This window comes from Ochlerotatus camptorhynchus, unplaced genomic scaffold (assembly GCF_037179485.1).
Source record: "Ochlerotatus camptorhynchus isolate MF236.1 unplaced genomic scaffold, CSIRO-AGI_Acam_v1.1 ptg000268l, whole genome shotgun sequence".
Lineage (NCBI taxonomy): Eukaryota > Metazoa > Arthropoda > Insecta > Diptera > Culicidae > Ochlerotatus > Ochlerotatus camptorhynchus.
In genome coordinates, this window is record NW_027040758.1 from 1,374,800 (window position 1) to 1,401,171 (window position 26,372).

Here is a 26,372-nt window from a genome sequence, read left to right on the forward strand (position 1 = left end):
GTTCGAATGAAACCTCAGACCATTTAAATCGAAACAACTTTTTCGAATGATATCTGCAACCGAATGAAGGTTGTCGCTCGAATACAGGATGAAAATTGAGTCGAGAAGCGTACGGACCTCAGTTGAAATACGTTTTGCTCGCTGTAGAATCATTGTCATCCCAAATTGAAATGCATATGGTATTGGATCAGCCCCATAACGCAAATCATCCAAAATGACGATGTAAATAATTCTATTGAACGTCATTTACTGATCAAAACTGACAAACGAGGTGGAAACATAGTCTTCGCTATCAGAGGTGGTACGAACATTGGTAAAGCGTGGAAACCGAAGATTGCCTATTTCGTGGTGGAGGAAGTTTCCTCTACCAACAAACGATTTTTGTATCCATGGCTGCTCATGGCTATTCAACAAGGAAATGTATACAATCAAATTATAAATCTAATTTGAAGCATTGCCAAGTCATCCTATTATTAAAATGTTGCCCTCTGAGCGTTGTATGTTTTACAGCCAATTTTCAAATAAATGGCATCCTTCATTGGGATGACAGCTGATGACGAATTCATCCATAAAGCAATCATCCAAAATTCTAAAGTATATTATTAAAGGGCTCGAGCAATGCAATGATCATTCGAAATATTTCAGATGTTTTCGTTAAGAATGTCAGCGCTGCCAGCGCGCAATCACAGCCTACTGCGCGAGCGGGCGCAAAGTTGGTGCATCAAAGGTGTGCGGTGACACGAATTTCAATCGCTAGTGAAATTTCCACTATTTACAATAATTATCCATATCTGTAGATCTGTACGGGGTATCTCCATCGATTATCGAATGATCGCAACCGCAGCAGGTAGAAGATTATGGCGGCGGCAGAATCGGTCATTTGGGCCACTCTATTACGGTTTTACGCTGCTGTGACGGCCAACGACGACGACAACGCAGGGAAAGCGAATCGCAGCACAAAAGAGATCATTGCGCGAATTACACCTGTGTTTTACGCTCTACGTTCAGTTTCCATTCATCATCATCATCATCATCCGTTCGTGGATCGTGGATTTTTATTAGTATTATTACCCGCGCTAGAGCTTGAGCCCCCCGGCCGTGCTAAACCGCTGGCTGACCAAACAACGCCGAGAAGCGAATAAGAAAAACACATATTTTCATAATCGCGGCTCCGGCTACTAAAGCAACACATGCTGGGCCCGAAGGGCTCTCTCGGTATGGACATAGTCCGATGGATTTCTTTATTCAGTCAGGTGGAAAGAAGAAAACAACCAAGAGTAGCTCATGTTTGTTTTTGTTTTGTGTTTTGTATTTTCCCTTAAGCTAATTTTCAAAAAGCAGTCTTTCCTTGAAGACGTCGGACGAAATGATGTGTGCGTTATAAAAAGGAAAGTTTGTTTAATCAACTGCGAATAAAAAGGGTCTTGTTTTCCGTTTTGCCACTGTGAAGATCGGTTTTTGCGGCCCGATTGTAGTGGAATTGATCGGTTCGGTTTGAATTCGAAATTGCTGAATCATGGCAGGTTTTTCAAATTGATTCAATTAATTAATCAGTTTCGATCAATTTTCAAAATATATTTAGAGTGCAAAAATAAGCGGAATAAACAGATTTGTGCAGTTTACAGTTTACAAAGCTGAACTAATGCAGTCAATGCATTCGATCGCGAACTGGTAGAATCGACATTTACGGTAGGTATTGACATTTCAAAAACCTTCGACTGCAATTAGCGTTTTGCGAGCACTCATGTTGTGCGAAACAATATGACCTCATATGTTCAACACATACAACTGCTTAAGCGTCCGACAAATACGATGGGTGTGGTTTGGCGGGTAACCTTTAGACGACACTCGATGGAGATACTGAAGGATGTTGGAAGATTGGTCCGAGTCTTTTTGAAGACAAGTACAGAAAACACTTTGATTGTACATCCGTCTGAAGATCTTTGGGATTCTGATGCTAGAGTGATCTTCAAGGACTGGTTCCGAGATACATGAAGGGAAGTTCCAAAGGGCATTGCTGGCAAATCTAGTGTATTCCGGTTACAGGTCTAGGAGCCTTCAGGTCTAGTGAATTTTCGTGAATTCACAAGAAGAAGCTGAGAGCGATCTTTGGGTTCTTCAGCGGACTTTAGTGTTTGTAGCTAGTTATGGAGTACATACACGGCAGGTTCATTAGACTATCACTTCACTGCAGTGCATGGTCTAAAACCGAAAAAGAAACGTAATCGTTTGAGATTTGAGTGGGAAAACTTGATTTAAGTATATGGTGTCTTGAGGAAAGTTTCTTGAAATTGAAAGGTATAGCAGCTGACGCTATTTGTTTCTTGATTAATTCCCCTTGAAGTGAGATGAAAATTTCTTTCAAAAATGTTGATGATAAAAGTTGTAAATACCTGGTAACAGTTACTGAAATTATATCTATTATGTTCTTTTTAAGTCTCATTCGTAAAACACTGAAATAAAAAGGAAATTCATTTACCATCAAATTACTGAGGTTTGATCTAAAAAATCAGTATGAAAAAAACAAAAGTGCACACTTGAAATATTGTTCATCTAAGAACAATTGAAAGCATCGGTAAGGCGATTAGTAATAGTATGCGCTTCAATCATGCACAAAGGCGAAGCAGTCAAGCTTCAGTTTGGTCCCACATCGCATGTATATGTGTGCGTTTCTTTGATTATCAAATCAACGCTACACACTGACTCAAGTATGCTCAAATCTTTCGTGACATTATTGTACGACTATATGCTGACACAAATTTACTCAACTTGAATGTGGTGTTATACGACTCAACTTTTTTTTTAGAATTAAAATATTTAGTTACCAACTCTATCTACCACACAAATCCCTGATAAACTTGCCATGTTGCTTGAGCGGTCATTATCGATCGTCGTTCGCAGTGGTTTTCTGTGATATCACTGGTCTTATCACAGAGACCGCTATCTTTAATTACAGTCCATCTTAGATTTGGCGGCGACCTTGTTGTTTGACCTGTAGACATCCTCCTCAGACCACGGTTGCACGGTTTCAAATGATAAATCGCCATTAAAAGGCCGCCATTTTAAATTTCGGTCCGCCATCTTGGATTTAAAAATGGTGGTGGACCTTGATTTTTAATTCTAGACGAATTCCCCATTTAAAAAATTTCTCATTTTGCATGGTTTCAGATGATAAAGCGTCATTAAAAGCCGCCATCTTGAATATCGATTAACCGTCTTGGATTTCAAAATGGTGGCATACCATGATTTTTTACCTTCTGAACATCTTCCGTAGACCCAAAATACCCATATTGCATGGTTTCAGATGATAAATCGGTCAAGAAAAGACCACCAACGTGAACTTCGGTCCGCCACCTTGGATTTCAAAATGGCGGAGGAACGCGATTTTTTACTTCTGGACATCTTATTCAGACCCAAAATACCCATGTTGCATGGTCCCAGGTGATCTTCCAGAAAGGGGCTGTTTATTAACTTTTTGGGATTATTGCCCCCTCCCCCTGCATATACAATTGCCATACACAATTTTTAATATTTGTATGGACCGTGAAAAATTGACCCCCCATTAACTGTTTACGTATTTAATGAACAGCCCCCAAAAGACCGCTATCTGGGATTTCAAAATGGAGGCGGATCAAGATTTTTGACCTATATTCCACCGCTCTTCGCATGTCCGTCCCATAGCAAAAATCGGCAAACCGAGAAAATCGCGTTTTAAGTTTGCTTCGTACCATTGCTTCTTATGTGTTGGGACAACCAATGTGACTGTCTTTCCAAACCTTTTCAGAACAAAGTTGATGAGTTCATTCAGTATTATGAAAATATGGGTAGTTAGCTACCATTTGCATTGAAAAACTCAGTTATGACAAAAACGACTATAGGCCCAGTATAAAGGGTGTCCCACATCAAATTAGTATGGGTATAAAATTACCCATTGGGTATTTTCTCTTGAAAGTTAGGGTAGAAGTAGTTTAGAGTGTATTGTTTACACTGTATTTTTATTGCCGTCAGTTTTTCGAAAGTTGAAAAAAATAGCGTCACCCGAAAGCAACGTCGTGAATTGATTTTGCGCAAGCACCTGGAGAATACTCAACTCTCTCATCGGGACATCGGAAAACAACTCGGAATCGTGCAGTCAACGGTGAGTCGTGTTATTAAACGTTACTACAAAACTCTGAGCATCGAACGGAAGGAGAAATGCAGTCAGAATAGATGTTCTATTAGTGATCAGGATCACAAGCGTGTCGTGAAATCGTTTAAGCGGAATCCCAATGCTTCAGTCAGGGATGTGGCCAACAAGTTGAATCTGTCCAAGTCTTTCGTTCAGATAGCCAAGGACCGGGAGGGACTGCATACGTACAAAGTACAGAAGGCTCCAAATAGTGACGATCGGCAAAATACGGTGGGCAAGTCACGGGCCCGGAAACTGTACACCCAGATGCTGACGAAGCCTCATTGTCTCATCATGGATGAGACAAAACTTTCAAAGTTTTCCAAGAAATACATGATTTTGCAAGCGATCTGCTCATGTGACAAACGGAGTGCGCCGTTTGTGACTACCGGGACTGTAAACGGGGAGATCTTCCTCTGTTGAAGCAACACGAGGGCCCTACGATCTTCTCGCCAAATCTAGCTTCGTGCCACTATTCAAATGTTGTTCTGGAGTGGTACGGGGTCACTTTCGTACCCAAGGACATGCCTTTTTGCCTGTTTGTTGGTATAAATGGAATAATTTCATCCTAATATCCAAGTAGATAACGATCGTTCGCCTTATTAGATCAATTTTATGATCGTCCATAACTCTTCATAATCATTTTGTGTGCGGAAAAGTGAATTTGCGAAAGTGCTGTTACAATATTTACTCACATTTATTTTTTGCTGGTCACCGACGAAAATCTGTAAGTTAGATGATTCAATTAGAGCTAAAACTAGTAACCTCAATATACTTTACATTAAGACTAAAGATCTTGCAGCATCTCTGTTGGCAATTATTGAACAGACTTGGCACTTAAGTTCGTTTACAAGTTTTCGAAGCACTTCCAGAACATGTGTGTTGATTGCTGCGTTTATGCCGGCATCCAAAATGAAGTTATTATACTCCAACTGGAGCTGATGTCGATGAATTGGATCCGCTGGATCCGAATGTTGCTGTGTTCCAGAGCTTAGGGCTTTTGTATTTTCGAACCTTTGACAGTTGCCGTAAGCCGCATTTCTGATTTCGTTATGCACAATCAAGCGCTTGTAGCTTGCTTTGAATTGTATGGAGTTGGGATTATTGTTCGAACCATTCTTTGATCGGATAGCCCCGAAAAAATGTTCCAAATGGTCCTGGCTAAACCGATACGTAAAAATTTGTTCGAGCTCTCCGTTTCCTTCAACGTATATCCTGAAGATGTTCTTGAAGCTTGCAATGAGATTGTAGAATACTGGAACCATCTGAAATGTAGAGGGCTCTTATGTAATCCTCGATGTAGTTGAAGGCTTCGTGATAATGGTCAAAGTTATCGATCGACATAGGCTTTTTGATAGAGTGAGCATCGTTCATCACGTCGAAAAGGTAGTTAAAAAGGGACAAAAGCTCCACAGTTGCAGTACAGTTCTTAAATTCCGGATCAATACTACTCAATCGATTGAGTGCCCCGGCGACGCTGTTGCTAATAACTTGAACGGCCAAAAGCACCTTCATCTTTGATTTTTCAAAATGAACATGACGGTCGCTTAGTTTGGGAACCAATTTACGTGTACCCATGGAAATCCCTCTTACTCGTAGATACGAAACACTTCATGTTGTGGCGAAACGCTGTGAACCGCGCTTATCAAACGAATCGAACGAAAATATTTAATATCGGCAAAGTTACCACATTTTTTGAAGCGATCAAAATCAAAACAAAGAACATCATCACTATGGGGTTGTACGAAATGGTAAACGTAGGACTACGTGGTCTTATATAATAAATGTTATTTTTTAACTGCAGCAGCAGCTTGTGTTTTGTGTAAGGAATAGGAATTTGAGCGGGGTTCTCTCTGTTCATATTTAGTATTTAGTATGGCTATGATTGAACTGGAAATAAACTTTTGATATGAATTTTAGTTAGAAGTTCAGAAATTTAACTCTTTTGGAGAATCTTGGTAGCCAACCTGAAAAGGGCCGATGGTAGTACATACTTAAAGCCTTTGGATGATGATGATGACGTGTAGACAGCTGGATCAGCAAATCGGACCGGACAATCCCATATGCTTCGGTTCAATGATTGGGCACGCGCAAGAGTCTTGGCCCGTCTACTGCTGGACAGGGGTTGAACTGGTGTCTGCGACAGGTTGGAAGGCCGCAGCGAGGGAATCCTCAACCTTGCTACGACGAATGGGCACTCGGAAGAGCTTCTGCGCAACTGCTGCTGAACACGGGTTGACTTGGTGGCTACGACGAATGGCGCATCGTAGGATACCTCAACTTCACTACGAGAAATCGGCACTTAGAATAGTCTCGGTCCGGTTGCTTCAGGATTAGAAGCTTGGTTGCTACCGTTTTGCTGGTTCCTTTTGCTGATCGTCGCGATGGTTCCATTTCCACACAGGGGTAGTTGCTTTGTTGGTTATGCGACTAGACGAGATCATCAGATGATCAGACCGGAGATACGTTTGACACTGCCACGGCGAGCCAGACGACGGATGGCGGGCTTGGTAATACCCTGGATGTTATCACAAAAAACCTTGCAATGACGCTTGGCGCCTTTTCCTCCTTTGCCATGACCAGTCATTGTTGCTTGTTATGTAGAAGAGTTGACTACCAAACCTGCCACCACCTTCCTACTGTTGCTATTGCTGCTTCTGCTGTCTGCTCACCACGCCGTCCGACGCGAAAATTAGTTGAGGCTAGACAGCAGTGCTTTTCTATATCTTTTCAGGTCAAAGCAGAATGATGTGCAACCAAGTGGTACTCGATTATGACGACTGGGTTTGGGTAGAACGTTTATTTCATGAAAACAGTGAAAAAATTATCACTTTTTATTTATACATTGGACAATGCTTGACATTTACCACTTTTTCAATAGTTTATCAACAGTCGAAAGCAATGCTTTTGATGCATGGAAATATTTCTGATCTATTGTTGATAAAATTTTTGAAATAGGTCCAGGGGCAGCTGAGTTATTAACGTTCAAAATCTTTCATAATTTTGTTGCATGTTCCATTTTTGGCTTTTACAAAGTGTACCCCCATATAGAAATCACAGACGTAGTCCTACGTAAAAAATGGCACCGTTTTAGATACCTGGGAGGGGTCGACACGGTACACATGCTATTTCTAAACAACCCAAACTTGAGAAGGATCTATTCATATTCGACAAAAGTAGGGTACCCCAAATTGAGTAAACAAAGTTTTGACTAATAAGACGACGAATGGAAAACATTGACCCGAATCCGAATGATGTTGTACATTTGTCATCGGATATGAGGGGATCCTAATAAAATTTGGGTTGTTTAGAAATAGCGTGCAGTTAATCCTCCCGTCAAAACAAACTTCACGGCAAATGAGACTTACTCATATTTGAATACCGCATACTCAAACTCGCAAAAGTGTAAATCACTCGTATAGTGAGTAAATTATTATCATTCTATGAGTGACTTACGTTTTTTGTGAATTTGAGTGATCGGGATTCAAATATGAGTCATATTTATTTACCGTATAGGCCTTTCGAAAAACTATGAAGACGAACAATCTATTAGGCCTTAATTAACATTGATCGATTCTCCTCGTCCACTTTCTCTTTCGTTAATAACTTGGCTACAAATCCGTTTCTTGCCGAGATTGTCGTCAATGTTGCTTAGGAGCTAATGCATTGTTCGGCTTGCTAGGGTTTTTGATCTAATTTCCGTCCTACTAAGCACAACCCCCACTTTACCTCAATTTTTTGAACGGGTTTGAACAAAAAATGGAATATTTCTGCCAAAGATGACTTCTAAATTTATTCACATTTCACATATTCACAATGGATTTGATAAAGAGTCACAAATTGTTGAGATACTGTTTAAAATCTAATACTGCTTCTTGATTCTAAATTCGTCCTACGAGTTTCAATTCCGTCCTAACGCATTGAAATGCCATGAGATTCTTCGTCCTACGGATACCCGTAGAAAAAGGGGATTCGCTAGTAGCTAGGAGCGCTTCTTTTGTTTTGAGAACAATGAGCGTAAATATTCATACAATGCGCTCTAACAGGATTTATGTTGCAGCTAATGAACTAACGCATCGGATCAAACCTATTATTGATTTGTGCACGGTGAAATCATTGATATTATTGATCTTTTCAGCTCGATAGAACGAAAATGCGCGATTACGACGAAGTAGCGCTCTACCATATCATTTGACTTTTTTAACTAGTTTGTTTATTTACTAGGACCGGTCGTGTGTGACACTTTGCGGAGCCAAAAATCCGTAATTTTTGAATTAACATTTATCCAGATTAACAGCAGTAAATCTAGGTTAGTATTGGGTACCAATTACTCGTGGTGGACTCGAGGTTAATGGGTAACAATTTTTATTGGAAGGAACTAGGTAGGAAACAGGTTTCTGAACCCTCCTTCAGATACTATTTTTTTTTCTTTATTTAGGAGATTTTCAACCGTAGGCTGGTTCATCTCCGCTTCAGAAACTACTCTCGAACGGTTGACCAAATGCTGGCTGGGCAGGGGCAAGTAACACAAAAACAGGTGGATAATAAGACTGGGACACAATGGCTGGAAAATGTGGGGAAAGGAGGGGATGGTCACCTCAAACTCTAACATCAGACAAACAAAGGAATTCGTAGGTTGCCTGCATGTAGGGAAGATCACGGGTTCCCAATACATCTCTTACTTCACAGAAGGGTTGTCTACCTCGGGTATCCAATAGTCTTGCTCTGGAGGCGTCATTACCCGGAGAATGCCAAACTGCGTGATCGATGTCATCATAACCGGTTCTGCACCTACATTTATTGCTGTCAACGAGGTTTATTCTGTAAAGATGTGCGTCTAGCGAGTAGTGGTTGGACATAAGTCTTGGTATCACGCGAATGAATCCCCGACTTACATCCAGCCCTTTGAACAACGTAATGGAATGTAATGCGGTGGTTCAAAAGGCCAAATCCATGAACTTTTTCCATTAGCATCTTTCACAGAGGTTTTTTCAATAGGGTGTCTTCAGAAGAGTTTATATTAATGACAAGACCCATTGAATGAAGTTAAGATTTAGTTCGGAACTTCACCGCAGGTGGCGCTGCAGAATCTAAATTTTTAGTTTGACTAGATAGAGATATGAAGACTACAGCTAAGTTGTATGGTGCTTCATAACTAAAAACTTTGTAGAAGACGCCATGTCTCTATCTGCTTGCAATTTTGAGTTATGAAGCGTTCCGTTTTTTGTAAATATTTCCGAAATTATTTGTTTCAGATGACTATAATGTTCCGCAACTTTTTAATAATCAATAAAATACACAACTTTACTCAAGACAAAAAGGTTCTATCTGCAAAACAGAGAATGTTCTAGGCAATATCAGCTCAAAAATAGCCAAACTTCAAGCATCCACAAACTTCAAAGAGGCAAAAAGGGGCATACGACTCATCAATATGATGAAACTATAGTGAAAATACTATCATTTCATCTAGTAGTCATTTGTATCCCGTTGTATCCATGTGAGCTGACCAATGTTTTATTAACAGCATTCTAACCACCCACCATGTTTTGTTTGTTAGTTTTTGACATACCAAAGCAACCCATGATTACCAGTTTTTAACTGTCATTCGAGCTTCATGGTACAAAACGTTCGTTGCATTTGCGTTCATCATATGCTGCTCAAACGAAACAAAGAGAGGAGGGTATACACTAGACTGATGCAAAATTTGAAATTTTCACTTCACAGTGCTCAAACGATTCCAAATTGAGCCCTGATTAGCCTCACAAAATTTAAACTCAATTAGTGAGAAACTGACTTGGCACAAACCATTTGAAGTTTATATGGGAATTTCTATGGAGAAACCATAATTTCGGTTCATATCGATCTCAAAATTCACCAGTTTCCTCTTCTTTAGAAAATGATAGCTAAGCTTGTTGAAAATTTTCTCAGCTACAACTTTGTTGAAGACCACTTTTCGATGAAATGTAAGGAACAAAAATTATTAATGATTCAATTCACTGATGTCTTACGATTATGCTCAATCAACTGTTCAGCAGGCAACATTGGGGTTTATGGCGGGTAGAATAGAGGACAAAAATCATGGCTACTATGTCGCACTGCAGAATACAGTGTTGCCCACAATACAGTTGCCTAATCTTGCCATAACATTATCAATCTCTTAAACAATTAATAACTATTTAATTTGACGTTTGGCTGAAAAACGATTTTCTGCAAAGTTGTAGCTGACAAAAATTCCCATAAGAGTAGCAATAGAATTTGTTAACAGTACAATATGTAAAAAGGCTATAAGACAATGAACAAAAAGTTTTGTTTTGCCATAGTAATTTCCAACTTCAAATGGTTTGTGCCATGTCAATTTCTTATCAAATGAGTTTAACCTTTCGGAGGCTAATCAGGACCCAATTTGAAACCGTTTGAACACTGTGGAGCGAAAATTTCAAATTTTGCATCAGTCTAGTATACACCATTCCGCGACTATTGTGCATGATATTACACGAAGGAGTCCATCAATAAATAAATAGTAATAAAGACTTAAAGAGGTAGATATTTTCTATTAATATTGCGTTTAATCAACTAATAAAAACATATTTTAAAGCTACTGAATCGATCATACCAGGAAGATATCTAGGACGACAGTAAATGAAAATTTGATCCATCGGCTTCTAGAATCGTCAGATCCATTCATTTATAGTTTAAGAGATGTTAGCGACAAGCGATAGATGGATTTGGTTGAGGATGCTAAATATATGCAGGATCTACAATCAATTCACCAGAAGGAAGACACTGATTTGGAGTCAAACGAAAATAGTGATTCCAACTGAACAAAGCTGATATTAAAATAATTTATTCAACGGGAAATTCTTTATCAGAGTAACGAAAATAAATAAAATATAATAATAACCAATGGAATAAAATATCCAGATTATATGATTTTATCTGAGGCCTGTGGGTACAACGGGATACAGATGACTACTAGATGAAATGATAGTATTTTCACTATAGTTTTATCATATTGAGGAGCCGTCTGCCCCTTTTTGCCTCTTTGAAGTTTGTTGATGTTTGAAATTTGGATATTTTTGAGCTGATATTGCCTCTAACATTTTCTGTTTTGCAGATAGAACCTTTTTCTTCTAAAACAAATAATTTCGGAAATATTTACAAAAAAATGATTTTTGAGGTCCTTCTATTAAAAACGCTTCATAACTCAAAATCACAAGCAGATAGAGACATGGCGTATTGTACAAAGTTTTTAGTTATGAAGCAACCTACAACTTAGCTGAAGTCTTCATATCTTTATCTGGTCAAACTAAAAATTTAGAATCTGCAGTGCCACCTGTGGTGAAGTTCCGAACTAAATCTTAACTTCATTAAATGGGTCTTGTTATTTATAAAAACTCTTCTCAAGACACCCTATTGAAAAAAAAAACCACTGTGAAAGGTGCTTATGAAAAAAGTTCATGTATTTGACCTTCTGCACCACTGTGCACCGCCCAAGAGAATTACTTGTCCAATCGTTTTGCCAACTTAGAAGAGAACTTTGACGTAATAATGGGAACATTCATCGTGTGAAATTCTTCTACCATAAATCTCGCCTTGTTGTGCGCCCACCTTTGCGAGAGAGTCTACCTTCTCATTGCCTGGCACCCATACAAAGGTAATCATATACGATCTTTCGACCAGCCCACTCATCTGCTCCCTTACCTTTGAAAGGAAATAAGATGAGTGCCTACCTTGTTGTTGGTACTTTTCAGCAAAAATACGGGGAATTTAGATAGGTCGAAGTTGATCTGAAACTCCTTGAATAGCCTGTTTCATCGAGAGATCATAGTCAATGGGGGAACTGTAGTTAGTAAAGCATATCACTTGACTTTGTAGTTCGTTATATGTGTGGTCGAGAGAATCTGATGATGATCTATTTGGCTCGTAATTTATGTTATCTGGGTCAATGGAAAACACTATCATCGTCATCAGTTTTTACGCGAGAAGTGAAAGTTACGTCAACAGGCTTTCGATTAAGGGGTACCTTTGCGTGTGAATACAGAGACGTTTTACTTGACGGCAGAGGGAATATCAGCCGTAAAGGTGTTTTTCGCTGCGCATCTGTAGTAGATTGTCTATCAGCTGCGTTTTCATATCTTCAAATATTTGTTTTGGCAATTGACCACTGAAGATGGCTGGTAAATAAATCCACCACAGCTTGCTTATAGCCAGGGTTGCCAATAGTTTTTCAAACATAACTGGTAAAATCCTGGGACGGGACCCGACAATCGAGCTTCTTACTCTTCTTAATAATGTTGATGTATGCCCATGGAAACTTTTCGCATGATGCTTGACGGACTCGTCCAGTGATGCCAGGATTACAGAATGTTATTTAAATGTTAATTTTTTTGTGTTATGTATTTATGTGTTTCATTTCATGACCAAAAGTATAGTTGCTTGTTTTTGTTCACATGCGTGGACAATCCATACCACAACGGCTATGTGCTACACGATAAAAACCACATACTTAAATATGAGTTTTCCAATACATAACGGACAGAGCGCAGCCCTAATAAACGGGTACCATACACTAACGATATCATAGATAGTACGACCATACCACATAAAGTTGGGATGATATCTGGAATTGGTGGTTAGGCGCTTCTTATGGTTATTGTTTATGCGGGCCATGCTCATAATATGAGTAAACTGCGTGTAAAATCAAATATATATAAATTTTAACTTTTTATACATTTATTTTACTCATATTTAGATAACTTTTACTAACTGTTGAGGTTTAATCCGGCAAACTCAAAAATAGGTTAACTGACTCTTTAATTCGCGTAAATGATTCGTAGCGTGTTCTGCCTTGTTTACATTCTGCAGAGTTTTCTTGAGCTGCTCCAGCTACGAATTGTTTTATCTTTCGGAAACCGGAAAAACTTTAAAGTTGGATTTGACATTAAGTTTCTACTACAGTGTAGCGCCTTGCACTTCATCTTCAATCAGAGCACAATAGACACAATTTACAGTATCGATCACTTCAAAGCACGCAGTTCATTCCACTTCCGTTTCGCAAATAAAATCTTCAAATATCATCAATATCATTCACGTCAATGTTGATTTCGGCATCACTGCCAGCCAGATTGCTGCGTTCCCTCTGTCTTCATTTTTCTACGATTGCTGCTGTCAAATCATCCAATCAGCAACTGGCTCGGATTTGACAGAAAATTGGCTCGAAATCGCTACCCGATTGTCGGGTCCCGTCCCAGGTAAAATCTTGGGAACATGCACCCAAAAAACTGAACGAATTTTTTGAACTTTTTAAGATTTTTTATACTTAAGGTTTTTTGGTAAGACTCCACTGTTAAAAGAAAAAAAATAACTTTACGGAGTCGATAGTCTTTAAACCGATATTGACCGACAAAATTATGTTGTATTTCTCAACTAAACACAAAACAAATTTCTCTTATGGGGGAGAGGTAGCTCATCGATTCTTCCGGTTCGCCTCCTAACATCGTGCTATAAGGTACCAGGCGATAACCAGGGTAGTTGATCGATAGCTCGATGACGTCATTTCGTTGACGTCTGCAATGGGAAATTCTCATAGCAGGCGTTGACGATGGGACGTTGTCGAGTTGTTGAATAGCAACTATCGTGGTAACTCACCGATTACCTGTCGATTTGCCAAATTTGGAAAGACGTCTTCATTGAATTGTCTCATATAATAATATTCCGCCCACTATATCACAAGAAATTGCGAGTAGCTGAGTGGAATGGAGATAAGTTAAGCATTGGGCACAGGACCAAGTCTCCCCTGGGTGGTGCCAAAAGATGAGCGCAATAGAATCATCAAGTTGCCATAAGGCACGGAATGAGACTATTGCATGGCTGGGTAGTCAAAGTCTTCCATTCGTTAGCCATTTCAGGTGGATTAGAACAGGTTTAGGTGGGCGTTGGCCAGATTTGGATTTTTCAGATGTAATCCTGGATAGGACCCTGTCATTGAACGTCGCGTGAAAGTGGAACTTAATGAAGGCCTAAGTACTTTTTCGTAGTTTTTAGTTTTCGGATTTTAAAGATCGTCGGTTACAGTGGCCTGCTTACTGAGCAGAAAAACGCGGTCCCAGGTCCTTACATATCAAAGAGATTTATGGTAAAATCGCTTGTGTATCGTGTATTTTGCGAAACTCGTTGTTGTCGTTGGTTCCGGGTTTGAATGGATACACAAATTTGAGCACGGTATTATGTGATATGAGGGGCTCGGTGGCCTTAGAGCAACCGTTTTTGCTTACTGAGCAGAACATCATGAGTCTAATCTCAGGCCCATCCACATTCAAGATTCGTCAATCGTTTTGTTTTATTTGTTAATATGACTACATGGTAATAACAGCAACTCGGTGATTAAAAAGGTGCTCGTCTGCGTAGTGGCAAACGTTTTTGCTTACTGAGCAGAAGACCGTGGGTTTAGTCCCAAGCTCCTTCGCGTTATATGATCTTTAGGACATCAATTCAGCTTATCGTTTACCAAAACGAACCCTGCTGCAAACCCAACCCTCTTATCCAACATCCCAGTGATTCCTCGTGGAAGTGCAGAGGTGTTCTCGGCTTCCATCAAAGCGAGTGTCATGTCAACACAATCCTTCCCATTCCTTTCTTGACCTGTGTTCGGGCGCGGCCGGCGCTGGTATTGCCTAATTTAAGATCACCAGTTTTTACACATTGAGGATGATTGCTAGTCCCAAGCATCGTCTATTGGTTCTCTGTGTAATTACAGCTGATCTGGCAGTAACAGAGTAGCAACCATGGGCGGTCAATCAAGCTCAAGCTCAAGCTCAAGAAGTGAAAGTGACGTCAACAATGTGGTTACATATGAATGATAAGGAGTGAAAAAGAAGCGCGATTTCACATGCAGATCCTTTGTAGATCGAGGCTAATCTTCGATAGAACGAAGTTGCATCCATTTATAGACCCAATTTGAGTACAGTAGACCGACATTACATCCACATACCTGAAAAATTCAATGTGTTCATGTTAAAATGGTGAGATTAAACAATTGTCAGTCGTGGCTAACAAATATCCAAATAATAAGAATATCTAAGCTTACATGTTCACAGTGAAAGATTGATTGTAATTGAAGCCTTCATATTAGACCGAGGTTAGGGACATTAGTATGTTGTCTCTTTCCCCAGATCGGTTTTTTAACAATAACTTTAAATTTTGGGGGAGTTGAACAAATTCAATTGTGATTTCATGTTGTACTCGACTAGACTAACAACCTTAACAGGTCATTTGAAAAGTTTTTCAGTCGAGTTACACCGTATTATTATTCTTGCAAAGCTATTTATCAATTTTATCGTACAAATTGCAAACCGACCAAAGATTCCATCGTCCGCTAATCGATCGTAAAATTTCCATAAAGGCGAAGAAAGCATCAAAAGCCGGTCGTTTTATGTTTCTTCCATGACGCAACCCACCATGTCCCTGTTTGCAGGTACTCAATCATCCAACGAGCCAATCGAAATCAATCAACCAAAAAACCTCTCACAAACCAACAGGTTATCGCATAAACCCACTTTCGGAACGAAAACAAAACCTCCTCGCCCTCGAAACGCCCTCGAGCAACTTTCCTATCTAGGCTTATATGCCGTGTGGTCCTGCCGAAAAAAAAAGAAACATTCCATATCTTTCACCTTTCTCACACACCCGTCGCGGCACATATTACATAAATTTATGATCCTCGCTGAGAAGTGACCCACGACGGGACGCGCAAAACAAGTTTGTGGAAATGGATACCAACGTGTTGAGAGATGGAGCACAAGCAGACCGAACGACCGCTCGCCCGCCCGCCGGCCAGGATCATAACATCTTACGAGATGGAAGAAAATCGGAGTCCCGGAGGGCTTCACCGATGACCGCACATGAATTCGTCGAAATGGGCACGTGTTCATGTGTGTATGTGTACATGTTTGGTTGGTGCGAACCAGACAACAGCGATGGAGATTACATAAAAACTTTCACAATTTCGTTCGGTTATTGAATGGATGGGGACCAACTTACAGAGGGTAGCAAACCTGAATTTGTCACGCACTCACTCCCTCTTGGGACCGCCACCGCCGCCGCCGTCGGGATGCTGCGACGAGTATGCTCTTTCTCTCTAACATTTCGTCGCGCATCATTGGGTGCAAACACAAATATTTTATCTCTTAGCTGTTGCTCCGATGCAATAACCGGTGGAGGAATGTCTCCATATTAGACTGAGCGCAAAGAAGTATCATAGACATTATAACATATGTTTATTCCCCGAGCGAAAGTGTTCACATCATCGTAAGGTGAACAATTATGACACTGCGATGAGGGAGAAAGAAGGGTCGTTAATTTCTTCGCTTTTTTTTTTCGCGAATGTGGAATTAACCTCTTGATCACAACAATCAACGGTCGCCGGTTTTGTCGACGAAGGTTTTCCCCCTATGTTACGCAATCATGGGCGCAAACGTTTCGCGCACACGTCATGCAAGATCAACTTGTTCGTGAGATTGGTTTTTGTATGTTTAATTATGTTGTTGAGGAATTAATACCTCCAGGGGGAAATTGCCCCACCTTGACGGGAGATGTCAGTAAAAATTAGCGAAATAAAATTTAATGAACGCGTAATCTTTTCATCCTGGGAATTGGTTAATTTTCACACGTAACAGTCGGACGATGATTGGGTTCGTCGCTTTCAGCATCGTTGCAGTCATTCGATCGGACTTTACCCTGTGCAAGATGACAAATCGGATCGCAGCACACCGAATTTTATTTTCCAATTTTCGGTAAGAGCAATCACGCTGTTGTTAGCAAAACGGGGTATTTTTCTGTTACTCATCATTCGCTATCGAAAGCGAAAATAATTATGAACAAATATGGATGTATGCTAATCCAATGGTCCCCAAGTTTCGTTGATTTTTGTCCGTTTCGAGAAATTTCAACGGCTTCATACAACAAAGGTAATACCAGTTCTTGTAATGGACTACAGCGTACAAGCAAGTTTTCCCAGAATGCATATTTTTGTGTAAAACCTTCACGAGATTTTCCAGACGTAATCTCCATAATAAGGTCAAAAAAAATAGATCCTAAGACAAAAATTCATGATGCTGTAGTTTGCAGATATAAAAAATAAATTTCTGTATTTCAGAAAAATTTTCGTGACACTTGAATTTTTAAGAATATTTTATGTACAGAAATCAGTTCCTTTGTTTAGACATCCTCCCTATCTCTGCAACTGTAAGACTTTGTGTTTTTCTAAGACTAATTCTTTACTCTGACTAGGATTTCCTATATTTACCTTCTCCTTCCATTGCAATTTATATTTGGCCGAAAAGCTCTTCGGCCAATAAATTACATTATGTTCAAATATATTTTAATTCCTTCTTGACCCTGTAACAATCAAAACTAGCTAACTAACTTAATTTCTTCTTCTTTTTTCAGACCAGCAACTATTATTTGGTAAGTGTAAAATAATTCTATCTAGTGACCATTTTGCCTACTGACATTCGACCTAATGGCCAGAACGAATAATAGCAAATAACCCCACAACGTTATTGGCTAGTTCTTATATGGAGCGCCTAAAACAAATCCCTGTGTAGTCAAATCCGAAATGAGAAAAATTACTCATGATGTCATGAACATAGCGTATTTTCATGTTATGAAAATACTCCATGAATAATATTCATGATATCATGAGCTATGTTTGCGTAACGCACCCAAGATTCCCGAAATCATGAATCATCCGAGTTAAAATCATGAACTAAATTCATGATTTTAACTTTTAGTTTGTAAGCCAAAACATATAAAAAAAAAGTAAGCAACATACTGGATTCGAACCAAGAACCTTACGATTATTAAACCCATACTTTGACCACTAGACTATCAGTACTTGTATAAGATAGAAGGCAACAGGCGTATAACAGATACCGTTGTAGTGCGGTGAACACGGTGTTCCAGGTAACGCTTGAAGCGGTCATGATTCCACTGCATTATGAAATCATGAATTTCCATAACGAAATCATGAATCCATGTTATGATTTCATGGGATGGCAAGTTTTTTGATTTCATGATTTTTTATTTATGAAAATGGAATCGGATTTTTTTTCCCGTGTACTCGCCCGAAGATGTAAGGTGAGAGACCCCTGCTTCAGTTTTGACTACAAGACCAGGACGACGCAGATGACAGTGTAATCAGTACGGTTTTGATAGAACGTCGATAAGGTCACGAGTGAGTCATAAATATTCCACGATATATCGATTGAGTTGGTCGATTTTTATACGTTTGTTTACAAGGTTTGATTGTCAAAAAGCAGATACAATCAGGGCCAAATAAAGTCACTTTCAATCGGTAATCGTCAAGCGACGACGAAGCTGTCAACCATCACTTTAAATTGAAAGTCGTTCTGTCTTCTCTTCGAGCAGATCCTCTTCAACATCAGCAGAACCACTTTCATTCAATTTTGCATGCCTTTTGTGTAGGCTTGACACGTGTTCATTTTGTCTTTCATTGTCAAATGAAACGTGGAACGGTCAAACTAAAATTTGGTGTATTTTTTTTTTTATAATGAGAGAGAGAAGGATTAGTAATTTCCATTTAATTCCACTACCTTATCCTTGACAGATACGCGTATTTCATCTACAATGTGCAGACTTCTTGCTTGAGCTTGAGCTTGATTGACCGCCCACGGTTGCTACTCTGTTACTGCCAGATCAGCTGTAATTACACAGAGAACCAATAGACGATGCTTGGGACTAGCAATCATCCTCAATGTGTAAAAACTGGTGATCTTAAATTAGGCAATACCAGCGCCGGCCGCGCCCGAACACAGGTCAAGAAAGGAATGGGAAGGATTGTGTTGACATGACACTCGCTTTGATGGAAGCCGAGAACACCTCTGCACTTCCACGAGGAATCATTGGGATGTTGGATAAGAGGGTTGGGTTTGCAGCAGGGTTCGTTTTGGTAAACGATAAGCTGAATTGATGTCCTAACAATCATATAACGCGAAGGAGCTTGGAACTAAACCCATTGTCTTCTGCTCAGTTAGCAAAAACGTTTGCCAATAGGCAGACGAGCACCTTTTTAATCACCGAGTTGCTGTTATTACCATGTAGTCATATTAACAAATAAAACGATTGACGAATCTTGAATGTGGATGGGCCTGAGATTAGACTCATGATGTTCTGCTCAGTAAACAAAAACGGTTGCTCTAGGGCCACCGAGCCCCTCATATCACATAATACCGTTGCTCAAATTTGTGTATCCATTCAATCCCGGAACCAACGACAACAACGAGTTTCGCAAAATACACGATACACAAGCGATTTTACCATAAATCTATTTGATATGCAAGGACCTGGGACCGCGTTTTTCTGCTCAGTAAGCAGGCCACTGTAACCGACGATCTTTCAAATCCGAAAACTAAAAACTACGAAAAAGTACTTAGGCCTTCATTAAGTTCCATTTTCATGCAACGTTCAATGACAGGGTCCTATCCAGGATTACATCTGAAAAATCCAAATCTGGCCAACGCCCACCTAAACCTGTTCTAATCCACCTGAAATGACTAACGAATGGAAGACTTTGACTACCCAGCCATGCAATAGTCTCATTCCGTGCCTTATGGCAACTTGATGATTCTATTGCGCTCATCTTTTGGCACCACCCAGGGGAGACTTGGTCCTGCTTAACTTATCTCCATTCCACTCAGCTACTCGCAATTTCTTGTGATATAGTGGGCGGAATATTATTATATGAGACAATTCAATGCAGACGTCTTTCCAAATTTGGCAGATCGACAGGTAATCGGTGAGTTACAACGATAGTTGCTATTCAACAACTCGACAACGTCCCATCGTCAACGCCTGCTATGATAATTTCCCATTGCAGACGCCAACGAAATGACGTCATCGAGCTATCGATCAACTACCCTGGTTATCGCCTGGTACCTTATAGCACGATGCTAGGAGGCGAACCGGAAGAATCGATGAGCTACCTCTCCCCCTCTACAATGTGCAGACTTCTTCAGTGTCTAATACTCGACTGAAGAAAAACATCGCATTTACCGAATATATATCAACACAGCTACATTTTCACTTAGAAACTAGGTAAACTTAAATTTAATTTCCTGTAGGACTCGTTGATGTGTCCTAGGTAGTAACTTGAAAAGCCACGTGTGTCCGTTTCCTTGATCCCCTTGATGAGTAAAGTTGAATTACGTTGTTTGTTGATCTCGAGGCTTTCTGCAACATCCAGTTTCCATGGTGTAGATACGGTTCGTAAAATCGTGATGTCCTCCGTCGATAGTTGGTGGTCCTCTGTGAAGATGTGTTCTACAACCTTTCATTTGAAATCATATGTTAGGCCTTTTCCCTCTTGCTTTTTGGTCTTATTAACCTCCGCTATATGTTCTTTAAATCAAGTTGCTAAAATTCTCTTGGTTTGTCCTACATATACTTTGTTACAATGATTACAGCTTATTTTATATACACCTGCTTTACCTTAAACATTAACTGGGTCTTAAGTGGATCCTAACAATGATTTCAACTGATTATGTCTACTGGTGAAAACTAAATCTAATCCGAACTAAACTACGCTGAAGATATCGTCAACAAACCTCCACCAACGGTTTGATAATAGTCCTTTCTCTTTGAGGATTGTCTCCAAGTTGGCCATGAAAAGTTCACACAAGAAGGGGGATAGGGGATAGCTTGTAGAAGTTACCTAGGAAAGAGAAGTAGTTCTCTTCCATACAAAGGCGGGTCAGCTTAAGGTACGTTCGAACCTTGTTTCTCCATGCTGCATCCTCTCATTGTGTTAATAGCCAGTCCTCCAAATGGTTGATCGCTTCCTTGACCGGTACGCTGGGAAAAAGAGCTGTGACGTCGAAAGATACCATAATCTCGTCCTCGTTGATGTCTCCTGAAGTTTGTAGTTAACTCCTGGGTGTTACTAACTGCTTTACTCTGGAACTGATTCGGCATACTCTGGAACTCTTTGACTAGCCACTTCGCTAGTTTGTGGGTGGGGGAGCCAACTGCAGTCACGATCTCTCGCATTTCATTTCTCGGTTTGTGGACTTTGGGGAGACCATTGATCCTGGGTAGAATGGGATTGGGTTCCCGTAAACGACCTGCTCCATCTCCTAATATCGATTTGCACTCCTTCAGTGCTTTCTCCACGCGTTTCACTATGTTCTGTTAGGAGTCTACTCGAAGCTGTCTATACGGTCCGGTGTTAATCTTCGTTGTCATCTGAGTGTCGTAATCGTCCTTGTCCATGATAACGACCGCGTTTCCCTTCACGTAGTATACTGCTTTACTTTTTAGCTCCTTTACAATCCGAATTTCTTTTTCGTTGGCGCGACTTTGTTCCTGTCCGTCCTTGATTATGTTCGATGTGATAGTCCTAACCGTATTCTGTGTTGATGTTGGAAGTGTCTTGGTAATCGCTGTTTCTACGTCAATGATGATCTGCTCCACGTCTGGCTTGGTTGTAACCGCGTATCCTAGCCCCTTGTTGAGGTGTGTCAATTGTTCTTCCGTGAATGCGGTCGTCGATCGGTTGACAACTAACTCATCAATGGAGTGAACCCTCGGCGTCGTGGTTATGGTTGATGGGATCTGCTCACCCGTTCGGTGTGTCGTCCGTCTCCGTTGAGACTCCTGTCGTAGTCTGTTTAGCTTCGTATCCTGCAGCTTCCGCTTCCTATCCAATTCGCACTTCTCTGCTACCTTGGCTCTAGACAGAAACTCCTTGGCCAATTTGAGATGTAGATAATAACATTCCAAAACCTTCATGTCCAGTTTGCTATATAGCCGTCTGATGCTATCCTTGATGAACTCTGCTTCCATCCTCTTTACTACGCTGGGTGGGGTGGGTGTCCGTTAGACTGATGCAAATTTTGACATTTTCGCTCCACAGTGCTTAAACGGTTCCAAATCGGGTCCTGATTAGTCTCCCAAAATTTGAACTCATTTGAAAAGAAACTGACTTCGCACAAACCATTTGAAGTTGATATGGAAATTACTATGGGAAAACCAAATGTTTTGTTCATATCCATATAACAATTTACCATATAGCTCTGCTTTAAAAAATGATAACTGAGCTCGTAGAAAATTTTCTCAGCTACAACTTTGTCCTGAACCACTTTTCAATATAATGTTAGCATCAAAAGTTATCAATAATTCAAGCCACTAATGTCTTACGATTATGCTCAATCAACTGTTCAGCAGGCAACGTTGGTGTTTCTGGCGCTTGGAATAGAGCACAAAAATCATGGCTACTATGTCACACTGCAAGATACAGTGTTGCTCACAAAACAGCTGCTTGATCATGCCATAAGATTATCAATCTCTTAAACAATTAATAACTATTTTATTTGACGTTTGACTCAACAACTACATTCTGCTAAGTTGAAGCTGAGAAAATTTTCCATAAGTATAGCTTTTGAATTTTTGAACAGTGCCATATGGAAAAAGGTAAGAAGACAATGAACAAAAAGTTTGGATTTCCCATAGTAATTTCCATATAAACTTCAAATGGTTTGTGCGAAGTCAGTTTCTTTTCAAATGAGTTCAAATTTTGGGAGACTAATCAGGACCCGATTTGGAACCGTTTGAGCACTGTGGAGCGAAAATGTCAAAATTCGCATCAGTCTAGTGTCCGTACCTTAATCCTATGGCTTATAGGTATAACCTTATACCTCAAGAAAACTCAGAAAACAATTGAAAATGAGAAACAGTTCAAAGCAAACTGGTGTTCAGCATCTAATAAGGTTGATACAACAGCGGTACAAAATCTGATGGATGGTGTGAAATGTAAAGCCTGGCAGTTCGCATTTGGAAAGTCGGAAGCCTAATACAAAAATATTCCTGTAATTTGTAGCCGTTGAACTTCAAAAAGAAATTAAGTTTGATCATTTATACAATAACATAATCAGGGTGCACTTGATTAAATTTGACCAATTTTTGACCGTTCCACCCTTTACTTTCGCATTGAAGCGAAGCTGTTCGATCCAAATTCGCGCAGTGTTTCTGACTTTTGTTGATTGTTCACTCGGTTCATTTAAGCGCATGCACATAGATGTGGGCACGTGGATGTCAAATGTATCATTGTCGGGTGGTTTGTTTACCCATCAATATGGGTATTTTTGGAATCGGAGTGACGTCTAGAAGCCGGAAATCAATGACCGACGCCCTTTTGAAATCGAAGAAGACGGTTTCCAATATCAGAAAATCAAGGAAATACCGACCCATCAATATGGGTATTATTGGAATCGAGATGACGTTTGAGGATTGAAAATCGGTATGCGACGCTATTTTAAAATCCAAGATGGTGGCTTCCAGTTTAAAAACAGATAAATACTGCCAAATTCCCATCAATATGGGTAGTTTTGGAATCGGGATGACGTCTAGAGGCCTGAAACCGATGACGAACGCAATTTTGAAAGCCAATAGGACGGCTTCCTATTTCAGAAAAAGTGGGAAATACTGTCAAATACCCCACAAGATGGGTATGTTTTTAATCGGGATGACGTCTAGAGGCTGAAAATCGATATCCGACGACATTTTGAAATCCAATATGGTGGCTTTCGATATCAGAAAAAGGGGGAAATACTGATGCCGAACCATCAATATGGATATTTTCTTAATTGTAGTGACGTCTAGAGGCCAGAAATCGATATCCGACGACATTTTGAAATCCAATATGGTGGCTTCCGATATCAGAAAAAGGCTAGGGATGCGACACATCTAAACCTCAATTATACATGGTCAGAAAATCTCACGTTAGCGAATCAATCTGCAAAAAATCATTTTTCATTTGTCATCTAGATCCATCTACTCGTATCGCTCTCCAATTTGTTGCTGAAAATCTCCTAAATCTCCATCAATCTTCTTTCTATCTACTGAGCGTTCGCGCATCTCACAACAGAAAATCGATTTTTTTCCTGCATCTTAGATAGAGTCGCCCCCCTTGGAAAAAGGGGGAAATACTGATGCCGATCCATGAATATGGGTATTTTTGGAATTCGGGTGAGGTCTAAAGATTGGAAATAGATATGCAATGCCATTTTGAAATCCTAGATTGTGACTTTCAGTTCAAGAAAATGTGGAAAATACTGTCAAATACCCATCAATCTGGGTATTATTTGAATCGAGATGAAGTGTAGAGGCTGAAAATCGATATGCAACACCATTTTGAAATCCAAGATGGTGGCTTCCGATGTCAGAAAAAGTGGGAAATACTATCAGAACCCTTCAGTATTGGTATTTTTTGGGATTGGCATGTCATCTAGAGGCCGTAAATGGATGTCCGACGCCATTTTGAAATCCATGATGGTGGCTTCCGATTTAAGAAAAAGTAGCAAATACTGTCAAATACCCATCAGTTTAGGTAGTTTTGGAATCGGGATGACGTCTAGAGGCCGGAAATCGATGTACGACGCCGCCAGAAATCCAAGATTGTGGCTTCCAATTTCAAGAAAGTGGGAAATACTGTAAAATACTCATCAATATGGGTATTTTTTGAATAGGGGTGACTAGAGATTGAACATAGATATGCGACGCCATTTTGAAATCCAAGATGGGGGCTTTCAGTCTAGGAAAAGGTGGGAAATACTGTCAAACACCCATCAATGTGGGTATTTTTGGAATCGGGATGACGTTTAGAGAATGAAAATCGATATCCGACGCCATTTTGAAATTCTTGAAATTTTGAAAAAGTGGGAAATTCTATCAAATATTTTTAGTAGAATCAGAGTAAAGTGTCGAAGCTGGAAATCAATATCCGACGTCATTGTGAAATACAAGAAATCGGCTTCCGTTTTGAGGAAAAGTGTCAAATACCCTAAAAAAGGGAAATTTTTAGAATGGGGATGACACGTAGATGCCGAAAATCGATGTCAAACGCCATATTTAAATCCAAAATGTCGACTTCTGGTTTCGGAAGAGTTTGAAATACTGTCAAATACCCATCAATGTGGATATTTTCAAAATTCCAGCAACGTCTAGAGGCCAGAAACCGATGTTTGACGCTATTTTAAAAACTAAGATGGAGGCTTATGTTCAGAAATAGTGTGAAATACTGTCAAATACCGATCAATGTGGGTTTTTTTTTTAATCGGGGTGACATCTAGAGTCTGGAAATCTTGGACATCGATTTCCGGCCTCTAGATGAACTTCAAATTATGGCTTCCGATTCTAGAAGAAGCGACAAATATCCTACAAATGGCGTCGACTATCGATTTTCAGCTTCTAATACCCCGTTCACATTACAGCCTATATCACGTAATATAGGCTGTCTTGCGATGAGCACTCATACGTAGGATTTCCAGTGAAAACTAGATGTATGAGTGCTCATTGCAAGACAGCGTATATCACGTGATATAATCCATAGTCTGTACGGGGTATTAGCAACAATCAATACGAAACTAACGATTTTAAATTGGCTCACTACTTGACTAGCCTATTGGTCCCAAGCAAACGATTAACGTACCCTATTCTAGTAAAAATTCTAGTACTGCGGAATGTTTGTTTTGATTCGCTATGAAAGTTTGACAGATAAAATGAGGGGTTATTGGTTTTTCCTATGTTTCGAGGGGTGAATCGATTAGCTTGGGACCGAAGAGAGTACCAGACCTGAGCCAAAAAGTGGATATCAGGGTATTTGACATTTTTTCTGAATGGTGTCGGACATCGATTTTCGGAACCTTTGCATCGTCCTTGTTCCGAAAATACCCATATTGAAGGGTATTATAGACGTTTCCTTAGCCCGATGGTCGCCGTCTTGGACTTCAGAATGGGCTCATTAATTTAATTTTCGTTGAATATAAAATGACATATTTTTACTACATATAATCCGGATGCCATCCCTATCGACAACCGATAACTTGAATATATAATTTGAACGTCAGAAAAATGCGAGAACGTGAATGAAATTCCGAAAGCATCAGGTACATTTGGAAAACATTAGAAACCCTTGAAGAACCTCTAAGAATTTCAATGAAGTATCGTAAACTTCAGAGTAGTTCCAAGAACTTGGAACTACACTATAGGGAAGATTTAAAATCTTTTACGGTTGATTCCGATAGCTTCAGGGCAGTTCCAGAGATCTCAGGAAAATTGCGAGAACTTCTGTGAAGAACGATGAGCTTCAGGGCAGTTCCATTAACTTCAGGAAAATTACAGGATCTTTAGT

General features: G+C 39.9%; 1 protein-coding gene across 2 annotated transcripts in view; it reads left to right on the plus strand.

Annotated features, from left to right (window-relative positions):
* Positions 1-26,372, plus strand: part of LOC135705509 (uncharacterized) — a 91,353-nt gene that overhangs the window by 29,437 nt on the left and 35,544 nt on the right. For both annotated transcript variants that reach the window (XM_065227273.1, XM_065227274.1), the window contains exon 2: positions 17,615-17,632. The gene's annotated coding sequence lies outside the window, so the exon portion shown is untranslated. The remainder of the gene's footprint in view (positions 1-17,614; positions 17,633-26,372) is intronic.